Consider the following 21354-nt stretch of genomic DNA (forward strand, 5'->3'; position numbering starts at 1 on the left):
CAGGAATATTTATTATTTTCAATATTTCATCAAGATTTATCTGTTTATCTGTTATTTAAAACTGCATAAATTTCAGGTTGTACAGAAGAAGAAAAGTTCTCGAATTCAGTCACAGATAATAACTTACTATTAGGATATTCTTGCTTCAGTCAGGTACACCAAAGCCAAGTGGCACCGTTTAGATCACTTACTAAACAATATCAACGTATATTTTCTGTCCAGGCTTCCTTGAGATTAGTTTGCTGCAACACAGTCCACCTGGGACAACTTTTGAAAATGCAACTTAGAAAATGAGTGAAGCCCGACTTCTTACCAGGAGGACATTGTTCTTGTCCTCTAGTTCTGCTGTTTACTTCTAGGTCTAATCAAGGGTGCTAGTTCGGACGTGTTCCGCTTTCTCCGCTTGTTAGCTTTTTCCAAATGCCTCCTCATGAAGCTTATTCAGCTGAGACTGAAATGAGTTGAGACTTTTGCTGACATTGTCTCGATTTGCTGTGTTTGCTGATGCTTTGGGTGCACCAGTGCATGGGGTGCGTAATTATCTTTACCGTAAATATTGAACGTAGATAGAAGATGCAGGCACTCTGTTTGAATCTCAGTGTAGGGACAACACGGACATGGTTCTCAAAGCAGCGAGTATTCTCATAGGAAGTGGAAGGAAACTTTTTTCCTGGCTTCACTGCTTGAATGAGAACTCATTTCTTTTTTTTTTTTTTTTGTGCTAATTTACATAATATTTATTAGGGTAGCCCCTGTTTGTTTCACAAAATTAACCTGCATCATTTGTAGCCCTAGAGCTCTTTTGGGGTGGGGCCACTCCTCTCGTGTCACCTTTAGTTGTCAGAATGAGACTCAGCAACCTTTAAACACATTCATTTTACATTATCTGTGAGGGGAACACTGTGAGGAATATTGTCATTTCTCCATACATTGACAAACATTAGATTTTATTGAAATAATAAATTCATGTGGTTAAAGAAAGTCCAACAATACAGAAGAATTTATAAAAAGTTACAATATCTCAGAGATGCAGTGGTAAGTAACTACTAGAAGGGTCAAAACAGAAATGTTTTAAAGCTAGTCATCCCTGTGGGTAGGGAAGGAGGTGGCTCAATATTGTGGAGATATACATATATATATATGAAGAAATATGTTTTGTTAAGTAGATACATGTACCACTATCAATTTATCTTTTTCTTTCTCTCACTGACTTTAAAAACATTATTTTATTTATTTTTTCAATGTTCCAAGATTCATTGTTTATGCACCAAACACAGTGCTCGATGCAATACATGCCTTCCTTAATACCCACAACCAGGCTCACCTAACCTGCTACCCCCTTCTGCTCCAAGACCTTCAGTTTGTTTAGTTTGTTTCTCGGAGTCCACAGTCTTTCATGGTTTGTCTCCCCCTCTGATTTCCCCCAATTCACTTTTCCTTTCCTTCTAATGTCCTCCATATTATTCCTTATGCTCCACTGGTAAAGGAATCCATATGATCATTGATTTATTTAATTTTTTACAAATTTTGTTTCCTTCTTGATATGGTAGATTAGGACTGAACTGCTTTTCACCTCCTTATTGTCCTATTTGTACATATAATAATCAGTAGTCTGTTTCCATACAGATCACCTTTTGTACTTGAAAAGCATAATTAAATCTTCCTTTCCTATTCCATTGACTGTAGACAGTGCTCTTAACTACTCACTTTATAAGATAAACATACTCCCATTTCTTTTCACCTTCTACTTCCCAATCTTTCAAGTCAATAAATAACATTTTCATTAGTATGACCAGATAAATATTATTTACTGTGCAGTCTATATAGTGAGATGGTATTAACACTTCCTTCCCTGTGGGTCTTATGTTGGGACTTCTCTGCCACTCAGGGCAGAATGTTCTTAGTTTCACATCCCAGGACGAATGAACTCGTTAAACATTCGACCAATAGACTTTATCATATCCTTATCTTTTTCAGAGTTCTCAATCCATTCAGTTCCCTCTTTTTCATCCCTCCTGGGACACTGTGTCTTTTGGGTCCTGTCTATACTGACTCCTCTCTAGGGTCCTGAGACTTATTTTCTTTCTCTCTGAATAACATTCTGTTTCTTGGGTAGTATGTTTTCTTTCTGGCTTACATCCTCAAATTAACTTCTTGAGGAAGGGCACTCAGGAGGTAAAATTATCAGAGAAGATAGCTCAGATTTTTTGTGTAGGGTTAAGTGTCTGACTTCAGGCAATCTTAATTCCTGAGGTGGGGGAAGGGCTTGTATGACAATTGACTGTTCTATAAACTGAGGGTCAGTAAGTGTTTTCTGTAATGACCTGGTGGTAATATTTCGACTCTATGGATTACATACAGTTTCTGTCAGATAGTCTTCTTCTTCTTCTTCTTCTTTTTTTTTTTTTTTAAAGCAAGGCTTTAAAAATATAAAAACTATCTTAGCTCACTGGATATACAAAAGCAGGTGGTAGGCTACAGTTTGCTACTCCGTGCAAAAAGACTTACAGTTAATTTATTTTCCGCCCTATGTTTCATTCTCAACTTCTGAGTCTCGATCCTGAGACTGGGATACCACAAAGTAGATTGAGCCCCAGATTGAGCTTTCCTCCTCACTTTTCCTGGGCTTAAACATTTCTCCCTGTGTATTCTGGGCTGTGTTTATGTTTCAGTCACTAGCTTTCCATCTTCTTTCTGTCTCCCAAGAATTTGTTGAAAATTCATGCCCACTTATGGCTCCCTCACCATTCTCTTGTTATTGTGTGTGGTAGATGCTGTTGGTACCTATATCCCCTCTTCACTTCCAGTTTCCCAGCACATATCCCATTTGCAACTGCCAGCACCTTCAACTCTTAGAGGGTTCTGTCTGGCTGTAGAAGTTTCCTTTGTCTGCCCATGGGGTAGGCTGGAGGAACCAGAGACTGTCTGCCTCAACTGATGTCTAACAAGAATGCATGAGTAAATACCCCAGCTCCCTCACACTACTGCTGGGATAACTCTAAGGTGCATGTTGTATACTGGCTCTAGAGTTGCCTGGCAGGATTGAGACATAGGTTCTAATCTCTTGCTTGATAATGAACCCTTTGTTGGCTCTTCTCTATTCCATGACTCATTTTCTCCTCTCCCTAAATTTCTTGGGGTTACCTCTCACATAAATTCTTGATTCAAGGAACGCCTGGGTGGCTCAGTTTGTTAAGCGGCTGCCTTTGGCTCAGGTCATGATCCCAGGGTCCTGGAATCAAGTCCTATATCCGGCTCCTGGCTCAGCAGAGAGCCTGCTTCTCCCTCCCACTCTGCCTGCTGCTCTCCCTGCTTGTACTCTCCCTTTCTGTTAAATAAACAAATAAAACCTTAAAAAAAAATTCTTGATTCAAATCCTTATCTAGAGTCTGCTTCTGAGGAACCTAGATGGAGATACCATGGGCTAGTTTTTAAATGATTATTATAATTTTAATGAGATCTCAGAAGAGCAGATAACTTTGAGTACTTATTTTTTATATTGAATCTGAATTCAATGAACTAATATTATATTCAACATTTACTATGGACCAGGAATTATTCATGGGGTAAAACAAATAAATTTGACATGAATTCTGCCTACAGGGAACTGAGGAGATAATCCACACAGAATGTTTTATGTGTTGTTAAGAAAGGTTAAGATGTACACATCATGGGGTTTTGCAAGCATGAGAAGTTATTTGCTGATGTGTGATGAGAGATGACTTTAAGGAGAGGTGATATTTGAATTCGGTAAAGAGGAAATTGATGTGAAAACAGAATGATGACTGGGTCAGTTGGTAGAGCATGTAGCTCTTGATCTTGGCGTCATGAGTTGGAGCCCTATGTTAGGGGTAGAGATTTTACTTAAAAAAAAGAGAAAAAAAGAGAATGATGGGACTGGGCATTCCTTGGGAAGAAAACAGAATGAACACAAATCCTCTTCACGATGCACGTATCTTTGCGTGCATCTTTACGTGGTTGACTCAAGAGAAACCTTCCATTTCTGAGAAGAGGACAAAATCATGTAAAACAAACATGAGTACACACACACACACACACACACACACACACATTAATTAAAATTGTAGGGATATGCTCATATGAATATTCCTGAAGATAGGTGGTAAATGATTTATATAATTAGGAGTTTGGATATGATGTGGGAAAAAATGGGAGCCATCAGATTCGTCTGTGAAGGGAAATTAAAAATATCCTTTAAGGGAGAATGTTGTGATATGAGATGTTTTATTCTTGTGAGGAATAGATTGAATGGAGGTGAGGAGGAGACTATTGCAGGCAGGTGCTGATTTTTCAGTCCGTGTCATTGTGGGGGACATATATATATATATTTAGACAGAGGTCACAAGTAGGCAGAGAAGCAGGCAAAGAGAGAGGAGGAAGCAGGCTCCCTGCTGAGCAAAGAGCATGATGTGGGGCTTAATCTCAGGACCCTGGGATCATGACCTGAGCCAAAGGCAGAGGCTTTAACCCACTGAGCCACCCAGGTGCCCCGAGAACAATTTTTTAAAAATAGAAAGTAATATATTCTTCACTGATAATAAAGTCTTGAGCCCAAGTAAAATACTCCTAGAGCCTTTAAATTGAACATGTGAGTTTCTATTTAAACTTGTTTACTGCTGTAGTCATAACATTTACTTTGCTGATTTCCATGTGAAGCCTTCCTGTATACAGAAAAAGTACAAAATAGAATCTGCTGCTTTCCCACAATGTTAATTTCTAATATATCAATCCATGAATTAGTGTTATTAGTGGGGAAGGACACCCTCTGTCTAGCTATGTGTATTTAATCACACGCTGAAAAGATGTGGTCATTATTGCAGCTATAAGGTAGATCTAGCTACACTTTAATAAGTTATGAGCTGCTATGTCAGAGAAATTGCTCCACCAATAATAAGTAGCCTTTATTCTATTTTCCTTCTCCCTTGAATATCTGCATGGAATAAATTAATTCAGAAAACAATCTCAGAGAAGTAGGAAAGCTTAAATCATCTCCAAACCCACTTTTGCTTCCATTCCCCAATCTTATCAAGCTGCATTTGGAATTATTCTAGCCTATTAGTTGCTCTTTCAGACCCTAAACTGTAAGTATTTGTTTTAGTTCATATATACCTTCAAGGTTACCTCCCACTACTTCTTCTGTTTGCAACTGGTAGAAGTGTTATCACACTCTTCTAGTTTTCTTTTTTACCTATCAGTCATTTACTCTGAAGATTCTTTCCTTTCTTCTTACATCCAACAACATGAAAGCTGACTATCCTCTAGGAATTCAGCTCTTTTCTTAGGACTTTAGAATGAGCAATTCCTGAAAAGCCCCTGGGTACTCCAAGAACACTTTTCTTTTAATTTCACTTATTTTTTTTAAAGATTTTATTTGTTTATTTGACAGAGAGAGAAAGGTCACAAGTAGGCAGAGAGGCAGGCAGAGAGAGGGGGAAGCAGGCTCCCTGCTGAGCAGAGCCTGATGTGGGCCTTGATCCATGACCTGAGCTGAAGGCAGAGGCTTAACTCACTGAGCCACTCAGGTGTCCCTCACTTTTTTTTTTTTTTAAGACTTTATTCATTTTTTTTAGGTGGATGGATAGCTAGCTAGCTAGCATGATCTGGGAGCATCAGAAGTGGAAGGGGATATGGGGAGGGAGAGGGACAAGAAAACTCCTTGCTCAGCACAGAGCCCCTAGAGGGGCTTGAATCCAAGATTCTGAGATCACGGCCAAGCAGAAATTAAGAGTCTGATGCTCAACCAACTGAGCCATCTGGGCACCCCTGATTTCACCTATTCTTTTAACAAATGTATCATTGCTTATAATCCACTGTGATAGAATATTGCTGCTTAGTTACTGTCAGATATTTCTGCTTAGCAAATTATGAGAAAGGTTCTTTTTAAATATTTATTTATTTAAGTAGGATTCAAGTACAACATAGGGCTTGAACTCACAACCCTAAGATTAAGAGTTGCACAGTATGAGAAAGGTTCAAATACGAGGGCAGAAGGTACATCTTCTGGGAAACTTCTAAGGTTGTCATATATATGGTGTAGAGTTGTGCTTAACAAGGTACCATCTTTTCTGTTCCACATTTAGCTTTGGAGAGTGTGCAACATCCTGAAGGAACCAGGGATATCTGAATACTTGCAGTAGTTGTGTGACTCTGCCTGAACTTACCCACTTCCAAGATCATATAATCATTAGGCTAAGGAACTTGAAAGAAGAGACCATGTAGATTTGTGTACCCACCTCTGCTTTCACTCAACATTCCTATCCAGTACTTGGCCAGTGAAAATAAGAGGCAAAGATGGGACAACATAACATAGTAGCTGAAGTGTGAGTTCTGCAGTCGGACATTGAAATCCAGATCTTTCACTTACAATTATATAATTTGGGGTGAGTTGATTAACCTCAAATTAACCTCAAAAGCCTTAATCCCCTCAAGCAGTAGACTACAGTCATTAATAATACCTACACCATTGAATTGTAGAGATGAACTGAGGGACCTATAATGTCTTAAGTATTAAATAAAGTGTTAGTTGTTGTTATTTGTTACTTTCAGAACATGTAAGGGCCATTTCCTTAAGTTTGTGCTAAAATCTTTTATGGCTCTCATTAAAGAAATGCCTTGTGGGGCGCCTGGGTGGCTCGGTGGGTTAAAGCCTCTGCCTTTGGCTCAGGTCACGATCCCCGTGTCCTGGGGGGCCTGCTTCCTTCTCTCTCTCTGCCTGCCTCTATCAAATGAATAAAAAAAAAAAATCTTAAAAAAAAAAAGAAATGCATTGTCAGTCCAACTTTTTGAATAAAATCTTTTGTGCTCTGTTCTGCATTGTATCAAACTAACTTAATAACATAATTTACATATTCACATGATATATATACATCTTTGAGTTATTTTTAAAAATCTAGCTATGTTTCACAAAGTTTTAATAAAAAGGGCGTTAGAGATGATAAAATATTTATCTTTTAGCGGCACAGTTTATTTTCATGCTGTTGTTAGGGCTCTGCACCAGTGCTATTTTATATGACTGCTTAAAATTACAATGAGAAAAACTGCTTTTACTATACCTGGTATTGACCTTTTTTCCATAGACTCAGCCTCAGACCTTTGAAAAATAAAGACAGTTTTACTGATTATTTGTTTCTGTCAAATGATTTCTGAATCTCATAGAACTTTAGTTGTTCAAAGTAGACTTGTGGTGATTGTCCCATGTATTTTTATCCTAATATAACTAGAAATAACTGGAATAACCTCTGCCCCTTTTAATTTTGTGTGAATTGGTGCTCTAATCACCAGGCACTGAGTCTCAATAACTGCTGGTGACAGTGTGTTTTTTCCCAGTTCTCACAGGCCCCAAACACTTACTTCAGAAGTGCCTCATTACTGCAATAATGTTCCTGGATCATTGTCATGAACAGATAGCCTGAAGTGGAATGCATGCTATTTAAAGATAGCGGTGTTTTCTTTTTCTTTTTTACATTCGAATAATGCATCAGTGTGGAAAATAGCACTTTCAATATTAAGTTTTGGAGAAAAATTGAATTGTACAAAATTTCAGAAGTTTGTGTCTCAAATGCTACTTTACTTCTTATAAAGCTCTCTCCATACCGGGTAGGGAAAGCATCTCATATTTATTTAGTAGCTTTCCAGTGCCAAGCACTTTGGATAAATTATATCATTTTATTCTCATAATAGCTCCTAGAGGTGTAGGAATCATTACCCTCATTTTATGGAGGAGGAAACGGAGTGTCACAGAGGTAAAATGATTTGCAAAAGTAGTAAGTGCAAAGCTAGGACTTGAACCTGGATCTGACACCTTTCCACTCTACTGCCTTGAGTGAAGGAGAAAGAAATGTGTGCAGCGAAAATGCAAACGAGTCTGACCATCTGGAAGGATAGTTCTGCCAAGTTCTAATACGAAAAGTGCCTCGTTATGGCAAACATTAACATAAAGTTGTACCCATTTACAGAATGATCCCAATTCCTATGAAACACTCTGATATGAATTTTAGTTCCGAGTTTTGTTCCCATACATGAAGGTACAGTAATGGCCATAATTATTGCTGTTGTAACTTTGTACATGAATGGTGATTTTGTAAGACTAGATGAATTTTTCTATTTAGCATGAGCTTGATTGTTCTCTCTAGACTTCCCTTAATCTCCTGCTGAGATCTTGTTAAACATTTTGAGGATGAACTAATCAGTGTTTTGCATCCTTTCAATAATGTGAATGCTTGTTTTTTGGGCATAATTTAATGTGAGACTATTCAGATGGAAATAGATGGAAAGATGCTCTCACCAGTTATGGTCTGGGAAAATGGGCTGGCTTAGTGATGCTGGTGAATAGGTGACCTCATTAAGATTTAACCTGGAGTAGAGGTTTTAGATAAATGTTTGTAGTGGGCAACAATTTATAAATACTTACTAGTCATTTATTCTCTCATTCTCAAAATTAATGGTTACAGGTCAATTGCAGATACAGAAATTCCCCTGGGGTTATTATGAGAGGAAGGTGAGGATTCACAAAATCCTCATAGCCAAACTGATAAGCTTCTGATAGTGTCTGTTGATGCTTGAAAATCAAATTTGCTCTTCCTCCCACCCCAGTGGATCACTTCAGCATAAATTTAGAATGCCTAATTTGAAACTAATTCTCCCCAGAGGAGAAACAGGTCTAATTTTCCTGTTGAGGTTATCGGTACTTCTTTGGATCTAGGGTGAGTCGATTACAGTACTTCCCATGTTGCTCCTGGGTCAAGATCGTCTCCTGGTGTATTACAACTTATAACAAGGAGCCAGCATGTATTTAAATAGTATTTAGTATTTCGATGTATGAGATTAAAATATGTTTTGATGTCTTTGATGGCAACAGTCTTTAAATATAACTTTATACTATTTGAATTTGTAGAGATGGGGGTATAAACCAGTCTCTCTCTCTTTTTTTTTCTATATATTGTACGGTACAGATTCTAAATTTGAGTGGTATAATTCAGATTTTTGTCTTATGTTCTCTGTTATTAATCTGAATATTTTCCAAACTTTTCAAGAGTTCTTTTGATTTGGTTTAAAACAGAATTGGAAATTGTAAGCTGTTAATATAATTTTCAGACACCTGTATGAAAACTGAAATGGTCAAATGCCTAGATAAATAATATAAGGGAACAGTTTTGCTATTTTCAGTTATTATGTGGTATAGGATGATGAGTTTACATAAATGTAACCATTTCTCTTACATTTGAAACCAAGATCATAACTCTGTCTTGTCTTATTAGGGGAGACTTTAAAATTCCTTCAGACCCATATATGCAAGCATGCTCTAAATTATTTATATTTATATCTGTATCTGTATATAGATATTATGCTCTAAATTGAATATATACCCACAACTCATCTTACAGGATTTGTTTAACTATTCTTTTTTTTTTTTTTTTAAGATTTTATTTATTTGAGAGAGAGACAATGAAAGAGAGCATTAGCAAGGAGAAGGTCAGAGGGAGAAACAGACTCCCCTTGGAGCTGGGAGCCTGATGCAGGACTCGATCCCGGAACTCCAGGATCATGACCTGAGCCGAAAGCAGTCATCCAACCAACTGAGCCACCCAGGTGTCCCTTGTTTAACTATTCTTAACTAATCGGTTTGGCTATCATTTAAAATATTATATAAAAATATTTTTTCTAGGCGTGCCTGGGTGGCTCAGTGGGTTAAGCCTCTGGCTTCTGCTCAGGTCATGATCTCAGGGTCCTGGAATCGAGCCCCACAATGGGCTCTTGTTTAGCAGGGGGCCTGCTCCTCCCTACCCCCTCCTGGCTTTCTGCCTATGTGTGATCTCTCTCTCTGTCAAATAAATAAATAAAATCTTTAAAAAAATATTTTTCCTAAATAGTATTAAAGATAGTATCTGAACTGGAATGACAGTACAACATTTCATTCAAGATTTTGGAGTCCAGACTACATAGAACAGATAAAAGACTTCTTTTACAGAATAGTTTCTAAATAAGTGAAATTATCTTCACTGTTACAAAACAAATTTCTATTTTTGCCTTTTCTGTTGCCAAGAAATTTACTACTAATAAATTCTAATAGTATGGAGTTTCAGACTACAGTATAGAGTTTCTGAAACTCCATGTCTAATTACATATAATTGATTTCTCCACTTTTTCATATGTTGCAAAGAACAGATTATGATTCTAGGAAATTTGGATCATGCTGAGAAAAGATTTCAGATAAAAGTGGTCCATGAAAATATAGACTGACATCTTGCTCGCTACCAGAAGCCACAAATAGCTCGCTGAGTGCTGAATTAGCCTATGGGCGAATGTACAGGATTCTTGAAAGAGTTTTAATTAGAGGTGATTTTTAACCCTATCAGATTATTTTCATTAGATGTAGCTAAATAGAATTGAGTATTTAATTATCAACCTGGTTTAGGTTTTGACAGTATACACTGTCAGTATACATCTAAACTGTAACTAGGAGTGGAATTGTTGGGTCATGCGATAACTCTATATTTACCTTTGTGAGGACTTTCAAAATGTTTTCGAAAATGTCTGCACCATTTTATAATCTTTTTTCTTTTTTTTTAAATGTAGGGCTTGAACTCATGAACCTGAGATCAAGATTTGCATGTTCTACTAACTGAGCTAGCCAGGTGCCCCCCATTTTACATTTTTATCAGCAATGTAAAAGGGTTCCAATTTCTCCATATCCTCACTAGCTCTTGTTATTCTCTTTTTTATTATAGCCACCCAAAATGTGAAATGATCTCTCATTGTTTTTGATTTACATTTCCCTAACTATAGTAATGTTGAATACCTTTTCATGTGTTTATTGGCCATATGTTTATCTTCCTTGGATAAATATCTATTCAGTATTTGTCCATTTATCTTAAATTGGGCTGTCTTTTTATTGCAGAGTTGTAAAGGTCTTTATGTATTCTGGATACAAATCCTTTATCACATATATGATTTGCAAGTATTTTCTCCCATTCTGTGGGTTGTCTTTTTACTTTTTTCTTTTTTTTTAAATTGAAGTATAGTTGACCTACAGTGTCTTCTAACTTCCTTGATTGTATCATTTGCAGCACAAAAAATTAAATTAGGTGAAGGGCACCTGGGTGGCTCAGTCAGTTAAGCAACTCTTGATTTAGGCTCAGGTCATGAACTCAGGGTTCTGAGATTGAGCCCTGTGTCAGGCTCCACGCTGGGCTTGGAGCCTGCTTACGATTGTCTCCCTCTCCTCTCTCCTTCTGCCCCTTCCCTCTTACTCTTGTTCTCTATAAATAAATAAATAAATAAATAAATAAATAAATAAATTAGACAAAATCTAATTTATCTAGTTTTTCTCTTTTTTGCTTGTGCTTTTGATTTCATATAAAAAACATTTGAATAGTGTAGTCAATAAGCACCTATTTATGCTAGGCGCTATAAAAATTTTAAGCATGGGTGATTCCAGGGATTGGCAACTTTTCTGAAATTACATCATAAATAATCATGAATAATTTCATTATATTTCAGAGGATGTTTGTGATAAGGAGCACAATGTTTATGAAAGTGCTATGATTTGGAGTGGCCTGATGAAACCACTCAGTAGACATATGGATGGGAAATGCAATGAAGGTAGTATTTTTAAGAGTACTAAGAAGATTCCCTTCCCTTTAAGATTGAGAGTGTGATCATCAAAAGAAATGAAATCTTGCCATTTGCGACAACATGGATGGAACTAGAGCGTATCATGCTTAGTGAAATAAGTCAAGCAGAGAAAGACAACTATCATATGATCTCCCTGATATGAGGAAGTGGTGATGCAACATGGGGGCTTAAGTGGGTAGGAGAATAATCAATGAAACAAGATGGGATTGGGAGGGAGACAAACCATAAGTGACTCTTAATCTCACAAAACAAACTGAGGGTTGCTGGGGGGAGGGGGGTTGGGAGAAGGGGGGTGGGGTTATGGACATTGGGGAGGGTATGTGCTTTGGTGAGTGCTGTGAAGTGTGTAAACCTGGCGATTCACAGACCTGTACCCCTGGGGATAAAAATATATGTTTATAAAAAATAAAAAATTAAAAAAAAAGAAGATTGAGAGTGTGAGGTCTGGCACTGGCTCTGGATGGGTCAGTAAATCATTTACGTGTCATGCACTTTATCTAAATTAGTCATTTAATTTTCATTAGATCCCATGACCAACTTCTCCAATTCCTCAGGAAACGAATATTCAGGAAACTAATTCTTCCGTAGAGCTTCCCGGAGCGGGAGCTGCTCAGTCTCGCATGGTCCAAGTATCATAGATCCCAGAAATCTCATTTGAGTTGCACGCTATCTGGAAGTCACTCCCCGTCTCTTCTGTTAGCTATAATTTACTGGCACACTGGTTACTCTCTCATGCCCATCAAGGCTTTTGCATTTTGCTTGCTGCTTTCCCCTCCAGCTGGAGACTTACCAGTATTCTGGGTGGGCGTCTTCATCTGTTATTGAGCACTTATTTCTTCTTTATAACACTAGTCGATTTCTACTGTTCATTAGATCAGATTCATACCTCTCCATATAATGCTCAGTGCTCCTAACTTAACTATTGCACAGTATCGTACCCAGTGCTTGGTGCCAACTGACCGTGAAAGCCAGTGTTATCGTTTTTGTGACCCAGACACTCCTACCACCTCTGTATGCTTCTAGCTTGTACTTTGGTTTATGTGATTCCTAGCATTTAGATTTATATTTTGACTTCTGATTCATATTTTGTCCATCATTAAAAAACCCTATTCCAGTTTGGCTTTATTTTCCTTGACTGTCCATTACTATTTCCTATTACTCTTGTTTGAGCCAGACAATTAAAACTTATTCGGAGCTATTTATTTATTCTAGTTTCTAATATTCTGTACAGTTCAGTTTAAAATTTTTTTAAAGATTTTATTTATTTATTTGACAGACAGAGATCACAAGTAGACAGAGAGGCAGGCAGAGAGAGAGGGGGAAGCAGGCTCCCTGCCAAGCAGAGAGCCTCATGTGGGGCTTGATCCCAGGACCCTGAGATCATGACCTTAGCTGAAGGCAGAGGCTTTAACCCACTGAGCCACCCAGGCGCCCCTCAGTTTAACATTTTAAGAATAGTACAATCTTATTTCCTTATGGTGCTGTGTTTGTAAGACTTCTTTTCAGTAGAGAGCTGGCTTCTTGTGAGCACGTCAGTGTCTACACATCTATCCCATGGTAGTTTGGCAGATGGTCAGTAAGCACTTAATATACTGACTCCCTGATCCCTTTGGGAATCTTGACTCTCTGTCAGTGAGATGATGAGTTTTAATTAATAATAAGTACAATGATAATAATAATAATAATAGGAAGAAGAACAAGAAGAAGGAGCAAGAGGAAGAGGAGAAGGAGAGGTTGAAGGAAGATGAAGAGATGAAAGGAAGAAGGGGAAGAGAAGCTATTTTATTTTTTGTTGATTTTGGGTTATAAATGTGTGACTAAAGATCACTCTGCACTATTCTTCCCTTTGGGTGAGTTGATTTCAGGTGAATATGTGTTTCTCAGATCAGACAGTGTTGGTTTTATGATAGTGACTCAATATTGAGGTCTCAAGACCTGCATCAGAATATCACAAACTCATTGATCATAATAGAAGAAAATTATATACAGCTCATGTCCTATAGTTCTACATGAAAGTTTCCGGATTTTCTGAATATGCTCTTTATTTTCTTTTGTCTTTTTAAAAAGCAGCTAACCAACCAACAGTATCAAGGCAGCATTTATGTATGAATGTTTCCTTTTCTCTGAGTGGAATAGCAAATCACCAATGTGCAACTGCCATGCTCACAGATGCCAAAGGGCAGGAAACTGTGCCTGTTTTGAATACCCACTTTTAGTACAATGTAATTTTCTGTGCTAATTTCTTGGCAGCATCTCCAACAGAAAAGAACTGATATGTATCTGTAACCAATACACTTGATCTTTGGCAAAATAATGTGAAAATTTGTGTTACATTTTATCAAGTGCTAAAAGTTTTAGGTAGGATGTTTTTAAGATCTCTCAGGCATAAACTCCTCAGTGCTCTTATTACTTGATGTTCTTGCTCAGCTATCTTGCTGTTGTTTCTTCTAAAGAGATGTTAAAAATGAAAAAATGTGAAGGCAACAGAAATCAGAATTAGAGGGACATTTGCTGTGTCAGTTACATATACCGGCTCTACCATGTATTAAACTGTTATTAGATCGTGATTTTTTTTTTTTTTTGAGTCAGGGACTATGTTTTATTTGATTTCTGAACCTAGCACAATGCATAGCTCACTGGAGATGCTTAGGAATAGATGTTTGCTGAATTTTTCCATATGTTTTTGGAGTGTGCTAATATATAAAATATAATCTTTAATAATTTAGACTGAAAAAGTGAATTCTTAATGTTTGACTCACTGACCAAATATTATAAATTAATAGATTCATAAAAAACAACACTCACTCATATTTTATACTTGAAAAAATGTTCTTCATGTCTACTAAATTCTTGAGCAAATGAAGGACATCCATTCTAATTGAACAGAATACTGGGTACTAACTGTGTAGACATAAAATGTCCAGGCTTGATATCATAGTTAGAAATGAATAGAGATTTGCTTGTATTTCAGTCACCATGGAAGCATTTAAGCCTTCTAAACATGAACCATGTTTTTCTCTAGTTCATTAAAAAAATTCATTTTCTTAGATATGATGTTCTGCCTATCTTGCTTCTTCACACCCAGATTACACTTGTGGAACTTTCACATTTGTAAAAATTGCCCTGATAGAACATCAGAGAACTATCTAGATATGAAACATTCAGGAACTGGTACTGTATCACAGGGCAACACAAGAAGCAAAGCTATTGGGGGCACCCTGAATGACTCAGTTGGTTAAGTGTCTGCCTTCGGCTCTAGTCATGATCCCAGAGTCCTGGGATCGAGTCCCATGTCGGGCTTCCTGCTCAGTGGGGAGCCTATGTTGCCCTCTCCCTCTGCTTGCCAGCCCCCCTGATTGTGCTCTGTAAATAAAATCTTTTTTTTTTTTTTTTAAGATTTTATTTACTTATTTGACAGAGATCACACGTCAGTAGAGAGGCGGGGAGAGAGAGAGGAAGGGAAGCAGACTCCCTGCTGAGCAGAGAGTCTGATGTGGGGCTCAATCCCAGGACCCTGGGATCATGACCTGAGCCGAAAGCAGAGGCTTTAACCCATGGAGCCACTCAGGCGCCCCTCTGCCTAATAAAATCTTAAAAAAAAAAAAAAAAAAAAGGCAAAGGTATTGGAAAGAAAATGTGTGAAGTTAAGCAGTAGATCATCACTTCCCAACAATCCCCACTGTCATAGTCTCTTCTTCCTTTCTCTTCTGCTTTTTCCTTAATTATGCTTACTTCCCCCATAGATAAGAAACTGATCTGTCACTTAACAAATACCTGTATGTTCCCTGTAGCACTCAAAGTGTATCAAATCCATGTTTCTCAGGATTAAATTTCTTACCCATATTTGGCATATTAAGATGCCTTTAGAAGAATTTACAGAAAACTATATGAATAATAGCATCATGGTTAATAGCCCAGGTTTGGGAAATAAATCAAGGTCAAATCCTGACTTTACCTGTTAGTAATTGTGGCAGAAATTTCTGGTTTGCTCCTCTGACCTACATTTGCAATCCTTTTCTTCTTAGTGACCTTCCAGTTAGGGGAGGCCTTGTGAGATAATTCTAGCCAATTGTATATAAGCAAAAGCTTGCTGGGTAAGGCTGCTGGGAAAGCTAGGAGATTGAGCTAATGTCACTCTTTTCCCATTCTTTCTGCTCGGAGTCCTGTGATGCCCGAAGGCACAGCAGCTGCAATGTAACTGTGAGGCAAGTAGTGTGCCATCCTTGCTGGAACAGAGAGCCTTCTTATCTTTGTCCACATTGTTTAGCAGTGAAAACAAATATGCATTGCCTACCTATAGCCCTCTTGGTTTTTTGTTTGTTTGTTTGTTTTGTTTTTTTGTTGTTTGTTTAAGATTTTATTTATCTGACAGAGAGAGGTGTGTGCGTACAAGCAGGGGAGCAGCAGAGGGAGAGAGAGAAGCAGGCTTTCGACTGAGCAGGGAGCCCAATGCGGAACTTGATCCTGGGACCCTGAGAACATGACCTGAGCTGAATGCAAATACAAATCTTTCAGTTTTTTTTTTTTTCTTTTGTGTTTACTCAGTCGATTACCAGTTTATTTACACAAGATGTTAAAGAGTACAGATCTACATCCAGGTGAAGAAATAAAAAGGGCAGGTATGGAGAAAGAGCATGGAGTTTCCAAGCCAACCAGGTGCCCCACTCTCCCAGCACCTCCATGTGTTCACTCTGGAAATTCTTTGAACTCTGGCCTTTTAAGTTTTTGTTTTTGTTTTTTTCCTTTATGGTCTAATATTTAAATTTTTTTTTAGATTATAAAACATGTAATCTACTATTTACCTCAAGGGTACAGGTCTGTGAATCATCAGGCTTACACATTTCACAGCACCCACCATAGCACATACCTTCCCCAATGTCCATAACACAGCCACCCTATCCCTACCCCTCCAACCCCCCAAACAACTTCAGTTTGTTCCTTGTGAGATTAAGGGTCTCTTATGGTTTGTCTCCATCCTGATCCCATCTTGTTTCATTTTTTCCATCCCTACCCCCCACAACCTCCTGCCCTATCTCTCAAATTTCTTATATCATAGAGATCATATGAATATTGTCTTGCTCTGATTGATTTATTTCGCTCAGCATAATACCCTCTAGTTCCATCTGCATCATTGCAAATGGCAAGATTTTGGTTTTGGCTTTTTTGATGGCTGCATAGTATTCCATTTACTATGAATACCACATCTTTATCCATTCATCTGTTGATGGACATCTAGGTTCTTTCCATAATTTTGATGTTGTGGACATTGCTGATATAAACATTTAGGCGCATGTGCCCCTTCGGATCACTACATTTGTATCTTTAGGGTAAATACCCAGTAGTGCAATTGCTGGGTAGCAGGGTAACTCTATTTTCAATTTTTTGAGAACCCTCCATACTGTTTTCCAGAGCGGCTGCATCAGCTTGCCCTCCCACCAACAGTGTAGGAGGGTTCCCCTTTCTCTGTATCCTCGCCAACATCTGTCACTTTCTGACTTTCTAATATTAGCCATTCCAACTAGTGTGAGGCGGTATCACATTGTGGTTTTGATTTGTATTTCCCTGGTGCCGAGTGATATGGAGCACTTTTTCATGTGTCTGAACTGGATGTCAACTGGATGTCTTTGCAGAAATGTCTGTTCATGTCCTCTTGGTTGGTTCATGTCCTTTTCTTGGTTGGATTACTGGTTCTTTGAGTGTTGAGTTTAATAAGTTCTTTATGTATTTTGGATACTAGCCCTTTATCTGATATGTGACTATCTTCTTGCATTCTGTCAGTTGTCTTTTGGTTTTGTTAACTGCTTCCTTTGGTGTGCAAAAGCTTTTGGTCTTGATGATGTCACAATAGTTCATTTTTGCCCTTGCTTCCCTTGCCTTTGGCAATGTGTCAGTATGAAGTTGCTGCGGCTGAGCTCGAAGTGGTTGTTACCTGTGTTCTCCTCAAGGATTTTGATGGATTCCTGTCTCACTTTGAGGTCTTTCATCCATTTTGAGTCTATTTTTGTGTGTGGTGTAAGGAAATGGTCCAGCTTCATTCTTCTCCATGTGGCTGTCCAATTTTCCCAATACCATTTGTTGAAGAGACTCTCTTTTTTCCAGTGGACATTCTTTCCTGCTTTGTTGAAGATTAGATGGCCACAGAGTTGAGGGTCTATTTCTGGGCTTTCTGTTCTTTCACACTGATCTATGTGTCTGTATTTGTGCCAGTTCCATACTGTCTTGATGATGACAGCTTTGTTATAGAGCTTGAAGTCTGGAATTGTGATGCCACCAACTCTGGTTTTCTTTTTCAACATTCCGCTGGCTACTTGGGGTCTTTTCTGGTTCCATATAAATTTTAGGATTATTTGTTCCATTTCTTTGAAAAAATTGATGGTATTTTGATAGGGATTTCATCAAATGTGTAGATTGCTTTAGGTAGCATAGACATATTTACAATATTTGTTCTTCCAATCCATGAGCATGGAATGTTTTTCCATTTCTTTGTGTCTTCCTCAGTTTCTTTCAGGAGTACTTTATAGTTCTCTGAGTAGAGGTTCTTTGCCTCGGTTAGGTTTATTCTTAGATATCTTATGTTTTTGGATGCAATTATAAGTGGGATGGAGTCTTTAATTTCTCTTTCTTCTGTCTTGCTGTTGGTATATAGAAATGCAATTAATTTCTGTGCATTCATTTTTTTTACTGAATTCCTGTATGAGTTCAAGCAGTTTTGGGGTGGAGTCTTTTGGGTTTTCCACATAAAATATCATATCATCTGCAAAGAGTGAAAGTTTGACTTTGCTGATTCAGATGCCTTTAATTTCTTTTTGTTGTCTGACTGCTGAGGCTAGGACTTCTAGTACTATGTTGAATAGAGGTGGTGATAGTGGACATCCCTGCTGTATTCCTGACCTTCGGAGAAAAGCTCTCAGTTTTTCCCCATTGAGAATGATATTCGCTGTGAGTTTTTCATAGATGACTTTTATGATATTGAGGTATGTACCCCCTGTCCCTACACTTTGAAGAGTTTTGATCAAGAAAAGATGCTGTACTTGGTCAAATGCTTTTCAGCATCTATTGAGAGTATCATATGGTTCTTGTCCTTTCTTATATTAATGTATTGTATCACATTGATTGATTTGCAAATGTTGCATCAACCTTGCAGCCCAGGAATAAATCCCACTTGGTCGTGATGAATAATCTTTTCAGTGTACTCTTGTATCCTATTGGCTAGTATTTTGGTGAGAATTTTCACATCTGTGTTCATCAAGGATATTATTGGTCTGTAATTCTCCTTTTTGAAGGGGTCTTTGTCTGCTTTTGGGATCAAAGTAATGCTGGCCTCATCAAATGAGTTTGGAAGTTTTCCTTCCATTTCTATTTTTTGAAACAGTTTCAGAAGACTAGGTATTGATTTTTTTTTAAATGTTTGGTAGAATTTCCCTGGGAAGCCATCTGGTCCTGGGCTCTTGTTTGTAGGGAGAATTTTGAGGACTGCTTCAATGTACTTACTTGTTATGGGTGTGTTCAGGTTTTCTGTTTCTTCCTGGTTCAGTTTTGGTAGTTTATATGTCTCTAGGAATGCATCCATTTCTTCCAGATTGTCAAATTTGCTGGTGTATAGTTGGTCATAATATGTTCTTGTAATTGTTTGTATTTCTTTGGTGTTGGTTGTGATGTCTCCTCTTTCACTCATGATTTTATTAATTTGGGTCTTTTCTCTTTTTGACAAGTCTGCCCAGGTGTTTATGCATCTTTTTAATTCTTTTGAAGAACTAGCTCCTAGTTTCATTGATCTACTCTACTGTTCTTTTGGTTCCTATTTTATTGATTTCTGCTCTGATCTTTATTATTTCTGTTCTCCTCGTGGGCTTAGGCTTTCTTTGCTGTTCTTTCTGTAGCTCCTTTATGTATAGGATTGGGTTGTGTACTTGAGACCTTTCTTGTTACATGAGAAAGGCTTGTAATGCTATATACTTTCCTTTGAGGACTGCTTTTGCTGTGTCCCAAAGATTTTAAATATTTGTGCTTTCATTTTCATTTGTTTCCATGAATTTTTAAAATTCTTCTTTAATTTCCTGGTGACCCATTCATTCTTCAGTAGGATGCTCTTTAGCCTCCATATGTTTGAGTTCTTTCCAAATTTGCTTTTATGGTTCAGTTTTAGTTTCAAAGCGCTGTGGTCTGAAAATATGCAGGGAAGGATCCCAATCCTTTGGTACCAGTTGAGACCTGATCGGTGACCCAGGATGTGATCTATTCTAGATAATGTTCCATGTGCACTAGAGAAGAATGGGTATTCTATTGCTTTGGGATGGAATGTTCTGAATATATCTGTGATGTCCGTCTAGTCCAGTGTGTCATTTAAAGCCTTTATTTCCTTATGGATCTTTTGCTTAGATGATCGGTCCATTTCAGTGAGGGGGGTGGTAAAGTCCCCCACTATTACTGTATTATTGTTGATGTGTTTCTTTGATTTTGTTATTAATTGGTTTATATATTTGGCTGCTCTTATGTTAGGGGCATAGATATTTAAAAAAAAATCTTGTTGCACAGACCCTTTGAGTATGATATGGTGTCCTTCCTCTCATCTCTTATTACAGTCTTTGGCTTAAAATCCAATTTACCTGATATAAGGATTGCCTCCCCAGCTTTCTTTTGATGTCCATTAGCATGGTAAATTGTTTTCCATCCCCTCACTTTAAATCTGGAGGTGTCTTTGGGTCTAAAATTAATTTTTTGTAGACAGCATATTGATGTTTTTTGTTTGTTTGTTTGTTTTTTAATTGATTCTGATACCCTGTGTCTTTTAATTGGGGCATTTATCTCATTTACATTCAGGTTCACTATTGAATGATAGGAATTTAGTGTCATTGTATTACCTGTAAGGTGACTCTTACTGTATATGTTCTCTGTTTCTTTCTGGTTTGTTAATTTTAGGCTTTCTCTTTGTTTAGAGAACCCATTTCGATATTTCCTGTAGTGCTTGTTTGGTGTTTCCAAATTTGTTTAAATTTTGTTTGTCCTGGAAACTTTATATCTCTTCTTCTATTTTCAGTGACAGTCTATATATAGTCTATCATATATAGTGTGAATATATAGTATTCTTGGCTGCATATTTTTTTTAGTGTCTGAATATATCATGCCAGTCCTTTCTGCCCTCCAGGTCTCTGTGGATAGGTCTGCTGCCAATCTAATATTTCTACCATTGTATGTGCCTAACCTCTAATCTCAAGCTGCTTTTAGGATTTTCTCTTTGTCACTAAGACTTGTAAGTTTTATTACTAGATGATGGGGTGTGGACCTATTTTTATTAATTTTGAGGGGGGTTCTCTGTGCCTCCTGGATTTTGATACTTGTTCCCTTTGCCATATTAGGGAAATTCTGTACTAAAATTTGCTCCAATGTACCTTCTGCCCCTCTCTCTCTTTCTTCATTTCTGGGATCCCAATTATTCTAATATTGTTTTGTCTTATGGTATCACTTAACTCTTGAATTATCCCCTTGTGGTCCAGTAGTTGTTTGTCTCTCTTTTGGTCATCTTCTCTATTCTCCATCATTTGGTCTATATCACTAATTCTCTCTTCTGCCTCACTTATCCTAGCAGTATGAATCTCCATTTTTTATTGCACCTCATTAATAGCTTTTTTGATTTCAACTTGGTTAGATTTTAGTACTTTTATTTCTCCAGGAAGGGATTTTTTTTTAATCCAGAAAGGG

General features: G+C 37.6%; 1 protein-coding gene across 6 annotated transcripts in view; it reads left to right on the plus strand.

Moving 5' to 3' along the window:
- The window catches only part of SLC44A5 (solute carrier family 44 member 5), a 419902-nt gene that overhangs the window by 31675 nt on the left and 366873 nt on the right, over positions 1 to 21354 (plus strand). The window lies entirely within an intron of this gene.

This window comes from Mustela erminea, chromosome 10 (genome assembly GCF_009829155.1).
Source record: "Mustela erminea isolate mMusErm1 chromosome 10, mMusErm1.Pri, whole genome shotgun sequence".
NCBI lineage: Eukaryota > Metazoa > Chordata > Mammalia > Carnivora > Mustelidae > Mustela > Mustela erminea.